This window comes from Myotis lucifugus, unplaced genomic scaffold, assembly GCF_000147115.1.
Source record: "Myotis lucifugus unplaced genomic scaffold, Myoluc2.0 scaffold_16, whole genome shotgun sequence".
NCBI lineage: Eukaryota > Metazoa > Chordata > Mammalia > Chiroptera > Vespertilionidae > Myotis > Myotis lucifugus.
The window spans coordinates 13265606-13273467 of NW_005871064.1; the positions used below are offsets into that span (position 1 = coordinate 13265606).

Consider the following 7862-nt stretch of genomic DNA (forward strand, 5'->3'; position numbering starts at 1 on the left):
TGGTGGATGGAACAAAACCAAAAGACAGAGCCATCTTATATTTTGGCGGGAAATTCACCCGCACTCCAAGTGTTAAGTAGCCACCATGGCTTTGGAGCTAGAGATTGCAGCCAGGTTTTTTGTTTGTTTTTCCAGCCAGGTATTTTTTAATTTGGCGGTGTAGCTAGACCACTGAGTGTAAGGAACAGCAACAGAGAGGATCTTTCAGTGCCTAACTGATAAGCTTTAAGCTTTATGACTGGTGGGTGGGTGATGAGAAAGTAGACCTCAAGTTTGGGATTTGAGCAGGACCTGCCACAACTAGGACACAAACTTTGGTCCACAACCAGAAATCAGGGACAGGAGGCCTTGCAGGCAGAAGATTTTATTAATGAGCAGGAACTTGTGCCTATCTTTTCCAGTCTTCTGAGGGCAGGTGCAGGGCAACTAGGTGCTGGTTAAGAACAACTGTGAAGAGCATCCTGAATGGTGGCAACAGGCCTCAAAGAGGAAGCCAGAGAATGGGAAGCTGGCCTGGCTACTGGGCATGAGGGAAGAGGCTGAACAGGTAGGGAAAGGCCAGATGTGAAGGGCCCTGAAGGATGCTTGAGCATGGAGTCGGGAGACTGCCTCCCTTGCCTGTTTAGCCACTGATTGGTTCCCTCCTCCCAGTTATGTTTTTTTATAACAACTTCCTCCTGTCAGGCCTTTCTGTGATGCTTGAGTCCGGCTGTGAGCAAAGGGAGATTGGGTATATGTGCTGTGCTTCCCGCGCCAGACAGCTTGGTGCTTCCTTGGCTACTCTCCCTCTTACCCCCCACATCTGGTCAGCAGGTCCTGTCCGTTCTCCCTGCCAAATCTACCTGAGGCCTCTTACACACATTTAAAACATGAAAAAAGAAACCACAACTCCCAGCCCTTTCCAGCTACCACCTCCTCCCTCTCCATTTCACAAACAAGCACCTGGAATGAGTCATGGACACAACCCTGTCATTCCCCACCCACTGCAACTAGCTTCTGCTCCATCTTGCCCCCAATTCCCCTCTCCATCTGACCACATTCACCAATGAATAAGGGACCAAACCAGTAAATGGGCAGTTGACTACTATTTTTTAAACTGCTCTGTTGAAGTATATTTTACGTATCATAAAAACACCAAATACACCTATTTCAAATGAGTGGTGCAGACATCACTATAAATCAGTTTTTGAATATCTGCCCAGTAAGATCCCTCCCCACCCCCCACCTCCAACCTTCACTAGTCTACTTTCTCTGTAAATTATCTTTACTGGACATCTCACATAATGTGAAATTATACAATACGTGACCACCCCCTTTAAAGCACTTCTCTCTGGCTCCCACAACACCATCTTCTGGTTTTGCTCCTACCTCTATCAGGCTGTTGCTTCTCAGTTACTCCTCTTGTCACACGGCCTGGTTTCATTCACACCTGAACGTGAAGGCTCCAGCCTAGACCCCTTTCCTGAGCTCCAGACACATTGCCAACTACATCTTTGCGGGGGTGTCACGGGCTACTCAATCTCAAATCTCTAGAACTGAGCTCAGTACCTACTACAAGCTGGATGGTGAAACCCATCCACTGTCCCTCAACCGGAACCCAGGGGAGCCATCACCCTTCATTCCTTTCTCACAAGTCCAATAAATTAATGACTCTGAAATCATCTGAGAAAAGAGTTTACTTACATTTGGGTCCTTACAAAATCCCTCCTATAATAGGATGCTCTCTAAACTTGTTGTGAACCAAAAAGCACTTTTTTGGAGAAAACACATTACCCTGAAATGACCTCAGCCAAGCTACTTTTGGATGATTATAAGTAGTCCCATGACGGAATCAGTAAACAAGGAGGCAAAGAAATTGACCACACACTTAGTAATTATTTCTCACAATCATAAGTATTACGTGTAAACAAACCTCTCAATGGTCATTTTAAATAGCAATATGGTGTTGATTTTTTTTAGGTTTGATAATAGTACTATAGTTCTATATATAGTTTTTAAAAAACTCTTAGAAAAAAAGCACTGAAATATTTATGGATAACATAGAGTTAAAATTTGTGTTAAAACATTATAGAAGGGGTCTGTGGGTAGTCTGACCAACTGAATACTAATATATAGCTATGGGAGAATGGAAAAAAAACCTGTTTTGTACAAATGCTATACAAAAAGGCTTAGTTAAAATTCCCAGTGATAGCATCACATAATTCAAAAAGTATTCTCTCTACATCAATGTGTACAAATCTCCAAAACTTTATGCTGGACTTAGACACAATGGTGCATATACTAAGGATTTCATGTATATGAAATTCTAGAATGGGCAAAACTAATCTGTAGTAACAGAAAGTAGATTAGTGATGGCCAAATCGGGGGCAGGGGAATGTTCTACATCTTGATTGGGTGGTATACATTTGCCAAAGCTCACCAAACTTTACACTTGAAATGGATGCATTTTATTATAGGTAAATTATTTCTCAGTAAAGTTGATTTTTCAAAAGTGCTCTCTCTCAACTTAGAAGGCAGCAAAGTGATGTGCTTCAGAAATTAGATGACTCAAAAGTGGCTCTAGTGATTTCTACAAAGAAATGAAAGATTCATATAAAGAGTTCGAACATTATCACTGCAAAAGTAAGAGCAAGAAAGTAACATTCACAATATATTGTTTCAAATAATATGTGATTTAAGATATGTGTAACTAAAACTTATATGTGGTCATTTGAATCCTGCATCTCTAAAAATGTTTATATTTTAGTTGCAAAAAAGCCACAGAACACCTGAAGTGACATTTTTGGAAAAACAAGTGATCACCTTATATTTGGACCTGCCATATATTCAGGCATATACTCTGTCTCTCACTTTTCTCCAACCCCTCAGCCATAAAAGGGCTAGGTCAGGTAAGGTCTGTGTCCCTTCTCAAGGTTCCAGGGGCCTTTATCACAATGAACTGTCCTGTTTGGCATTTCTGTGACTCTACTGGAGTGGAAACTTGGTCTGATCCATCTCTGCTGTGTTACTGCTATAGAGGAGGCACCAGGAGTATTTGTTAGGAGAAAAGCAGAAAAATAGGTCTGCCCTGGCCTGGGCCAGTGGCTAGCAAGGACTCTCCCCTTCTCTTCCTTTAGTGAAGCAATTACATATCCCTGCCACCTCCCTGAAGAAGGTACATCTGGAGCCCAGCTCTCCTGCCTCTCTGGGTCCCAGTATAGAGACCCATCAGCAGAGGCAACGAAGGGTCTGCAGAGAGAGCAGAGTCCCTGGAAGTGGCTGGGCCAGGCCTCGTTTTGCCTTGAATGATAGAAAACATGAGGTTCTTAAGGGGCTGAGAGTACATTCCAGGTGAGGAGGAAAGCAGGACATCACCGAAGAAGTGTCAGGTCCAACAACTAAGTAGGAGGCATAGATAGATATTGGGGCCAGAGGTCAAGGAGCCTAGACCAAAGGTGGGGTGGAGCTCAAGGTGCACTGAGGTGAGTACGTACTAAGTAAGTACTGGCTGTACACCAAGGTGCAGGCTGGCTCAAAAACCCTTGAGAAGGGCTGGTTAGACATCTAACAAACTACTGAGTAAAATTTAAAGATTACTTTAAAGAAAAGGGATAAAGTTTTATGTATGGATCAAATTAGACACTGCCAATCTATAAATCAATGGTGGAAGGGGCTCCACTAAGCTATACCGTTATATTATACCTTCTATATTTATTCAAGGTTATTACCAGAAACAAACTGGCAGCATTTGCTGTAAATTTGTTGAGAACATTCTCCACTATTTCAAACAAATAAGTGTCCATATGAGAAACTTCTTTTATAGTTTATCCCTAGGAGAATTTTTCTCCCCTAAGTTATTAGTTATCAGAATAGAAAGAATTTTTGCTTTGGCTACGAAGAAGCTCAGCTACATCTGATTCTCAGTCACAGGAGCTATGTTAACCCATATTAACCATACTATAGTTCTTTTATAACTGCAAACCCCATTTCTGTACTACAATATTTTTGCCCTTTAAGTACCCTAAATTTTTTTAAAGGGCTGGAAAAGAATACATTTGTGGTGGGCACAGTGATGTGTACCACCCAGATTCCCCAACAAGGAAGCACTTATTGCCCCAACTGCTGAGAGTGCTGTCAGCTCCCTAAGGTCACCTCAGCAGCAGAGAGCCATTTGGCCAGGGCTCCCTGGGGACTCTCCCTGTGCCTCTTCCTTACACAGCGCGCTAACCAACTGCGCCACCGGAGCTCCATTCCAGAGTGCTGATCCCAGCCAAGGGCACTCCCTAATAAACATTCTGCACACTAACCTCTGTAGAATCTGCTTCCCAAAGAAACTCAACCTGTGACAGCACTTCACCAAATAACTAAAAATAGAAAGCGGGTATGGGTATTATGCAAAGGGGTGAGGATATATAATAGAATGTTCATACCTACATGGGAGGTAACACATAATTGACTCGAGCCAGGCTGCCTGGGTTTGAATCCCATCTCTGCCACCTCCTAGCTGTGTTTTTGGACATATCTCTCCGTGTGTTGGTTTTTCATCTGTAGGATGGGGATAATGAGAGTACTTACCTCAATGAGGAGTAAATGAGACAATGTGAGTACAGCTGTTCTATTAGGCTTACTATATGCTAAGTACTGTTCTAAATGTTTAGTAAGTGAATACCTGGGAGGTCAGGCCCACAACGCCAGAGGGTCATGTGGGCTGAGACACCTCCCCAGACCTCAGGCACAGGTATTGGTGGGGGGCGGGCATATTGAAGCATGAGTGTTGGCAGAAACAGGCCCAAGCAGGACTAGCCTGGGTGATGTCACGGGCATGTGCCTTGAGTGGGTGCTAGGCTGCTCCCTCCCAGCCAGCGCAGCTGCACGCATTGCCAATGACACCCACGTACCCATATACTAGTATATGCTGAGCTGGGGAAAGCCCATATCAGCCACACCCTTTGAGCGCCCTGATTTTCCTGAAACTGCTTTGGTGGAGGGAGGCACCTGAGGCCTGGGATGCTGGCTCAGAAGTCCCAGGAGGAAGTGGGGCCCTGTTTCCTGAAGGAGGGCCTGGCAGCCGACTGAAAATATGAGCTTCTGTTGGCAGGCATTTCTGAAGCCCCTGGGGGCCCGGCCCCAGAGACCAAAACACAAGTAAAAGCAAGGAAGCATGAGCTGCATTATGGAAGCGTCAGAAAATAGAAAAGCCGACTTTAAAAGTACATCACAGCCCACAGGCTGCCAAGTTGGCATAAGAAGCTCGAGGAGAGCTGCAGCACTTAGGAGGGGTCCTCCTAGAAAAATGGACAAAGTCAGATAGGCAGGGAGGGTCCCCATTCAGCCCGCACCTGTCTTCCTTACTTCAAATGCTCTCCAAGTGCTCCCCCATTACTTAGTAAACTCTAGCCTTCTTTCTATTCCTCAATCCACTAAGCTCTTTCTAACCTCAGGGCCTTTGTACATGCTGTTACCTCTAGAAAGTACTTTCTTACCCCTAAAAATTCACCTGGCCATCTACTCACATCCTTTGGGCCTTTGTTCGGTCCTAGAGTGGTCCTCCTTACCTACTAGATCTGAAGTAGGGCTCTCTAATGTTTATCTCATAGCCCTCTGTTCTTTTCCTCTGTAGCTCTCATCCCAATTTACCTTACATAACAAGTGTTTGTCTGTTTAATGCCTATGAATTCCTGGAGGGCTGGTGCTGGGTTTCTCTTCTTTTCCCAACTCATGCCACCAAGGGCCACACAGCGAAGCTCAGGGGCTGCAGACAGGGGCAGCACCATCTTAAGCCCAAGCTACCTCAAGCCACACTTTATGAGCACTTATGTTTTCTGAGTTCTATGTGCCCTGGGCCAGCCATACCCAAGGCCTCCCCTCACCTACACCGATTAGCCAGCTAGCCTCCATGCCCACTGACTACTGACCTACTTAAGCCAGTGGCTCTCTTTGAGGCAGCAAATGCATGGAGTCAGACAGACTTGGGTTCAAATCACCTCTTGTTAGTTGTGTGGCCTTGGGGCAAGTTACAGAACTCCAAGTCTCAGTTTCCTCATCATTAAACTGGGGACAATAATCCCTGACTCCCTTTGTAATTATGAGGATCAGGTGAGACACGTGTGTATGCTCTTCTCACTGGGTCCGGCATTAGGTCAACTTCAGTTCCCTCCCTCCCACTTTAAAGGCTTGTCGCTAGGTGGCAGTCCATCTCAGCAGCTTGCCTCCTCCTCAGGTGGCTGAAGCCTCCTAGCACCAGGCACTGGACGTCAGCTGAATACTCAGCTTCATTAGGGGCTGCATTCGAGGGAATCAAAACACACATACACACACGTTACTACTACAACAAGACACAGTCAGAGGCAGCGCGCCACCATCACCACCCAGCTGGGTGGGCTGCCTGAGCGGTCACTGCTACACACACACATCCCAGGAGACCGGGATCTTTCTCTGGCACCTGCTGCACGCTCTGCTGGGCCTCACCTCTGAAATGTGGTAAATAATCCTGCTTGGCTCAATCTCTGGTTGTCCGGCTCCACTGTGATCTCAGATGTCTTTGGTTTGGGCAGTTCTCTGTGACAGGGGCAGCTAGATTGCAGGGGCGAATCTAGAGAATGGCCTCAGGAAGACAAAGAGTATGAATTATTCAGATACAGGTATATCTCAGAGATATTGCAGGTTCCGGTCCAGACCACCTTAATAAAGCAGGTATCATGATAAAGCGACTCACCGAGGGTCTTGCCTTCGGTTTGTAAAAAATCACAACACCTGTGAAGCACAATGAAGTCAAGTGCACTAAGATGAGGTCCACCTGTAACACAAAAAGGCCTTGTGGCTGGAGATGGAGAGTGAAGGGGAGGTGGTGAGAGAGGAAGTGGGAGAGCAAGGGACCGGGCCACACAGAACTTGCTGGGCCAGGTAGGGAGTGTGGATTTTAGGAGCAATGAGAAGTCACGGAGGGTTTGAGGCTGGAGCTAGGAAATCATTTAATTTCCTTTAGAAGACCAAAGAGGGTCAAGTTTGGGTGAGAAAGATGGGCCTTGGGCTTGTGGGTGGAGTGGAGATACCTGAGAGCAGAATGAACTGGACTCGATGTGGGGTTGAGGCAGAGAGGAATCAAGAACACCCCCAAGGGTTTGGCCTAAGCACCTTAGAGTTTCGTGCCATGTTCTAAGAAAGTGGAGACTGTAAGAGGAGCAGTTTGAGGAGGGAGCGAGGTGCCTGTAAAGTGGGGACGTGGAGCAGGCAGTGGGATGCAGGGGAGACACAGATGGGGCGCTGCGGGGGCCAGGGTCAGGGCGGGGGCGGGCTGTGAAGCCTCGGGAAAGGTCAGGGCGTCTTGGGAACTGGCTCAGGACCCGGCCCGCAGGAGACTTCTGAGGTTGAAAGGCAGCGGCCGGAGTGAGAGGAGGACAACAAGGGAGTCAGGCCGGGAAGGCCAAGGCGCAGGGGAGCATTTGCAGGAGGGGCGCCTTAAAGGAGGACCTGTACCGTGTGCTACCGCGCGGACGCGGAGAGCGCGGGGTGGCGGGCAGCGGCTGATGCCAAGGCCAGAGCCGCAGGCCGCCGGGGCCGCAGGTGCAAAGGCCCCGTAGGGGCTGCTCGGCCTGGGATGCTTCTCCCCACGGCCAGACCCTCGCAGGCCGGACCCACGGGCCGCAGGGGCGGGACAAGCGTGGGTCTGCGGCCTGTGGGCCAGCCCTGCGCGGCCAGAAAGGCGGGGCGGGACAGCCCTGCTGTCCATCAGAGCCCGGCGGCCAATCCGCAGGCGGCCCCGCCCACCCCTCCCGGGAGAGGGGGCGGGAGGACCCGCAGCCGCCGGGAGAGGCGGCCCGCCTGGCTCACCGCGCCGGGCAGCCCGCCCAGCGACTAGGTTTGACTGGCGGGCGCGGGGGCCG

At 48.2% G+C, this 7862-nt stretch overlaps 1 long non-coding RNA gene across 3 annotated transcripts; it reads right to left on the reverse strand.

The window, feature by feature from the left end:
- Nucleotides 1–2431: 2431 nt before the first annotated feature.
- On the reverse strand, nucleotides 2432–7614 carry LOC106696452. Of its 3 annotated transcripts, none has more exons than XR_002828326.1 (5): nucleotides 7456–7614; nucleotides 6695–6775; nucleotides 6448–6583; nucleotides 4414–6261; nucleotides 2432–2569 (listed from the first exon to the last, which is right to left on the reverse strand). It is a non-coding gene; the product is annotated as an uncharacterized LOC106696452 (long non-coding RNA). The 3 variants fall into 3 exon arrangements; XR_002828325.1 differs by having other exon boundaries at nucleotides 4410–6261; XR_001347400.2 differs by having other exon boundaries at nucleotides 2432–6261; nucleotides 7456–7613.
- Nucleotides 7615–7862: the final 248 nt, after the last annotated feature.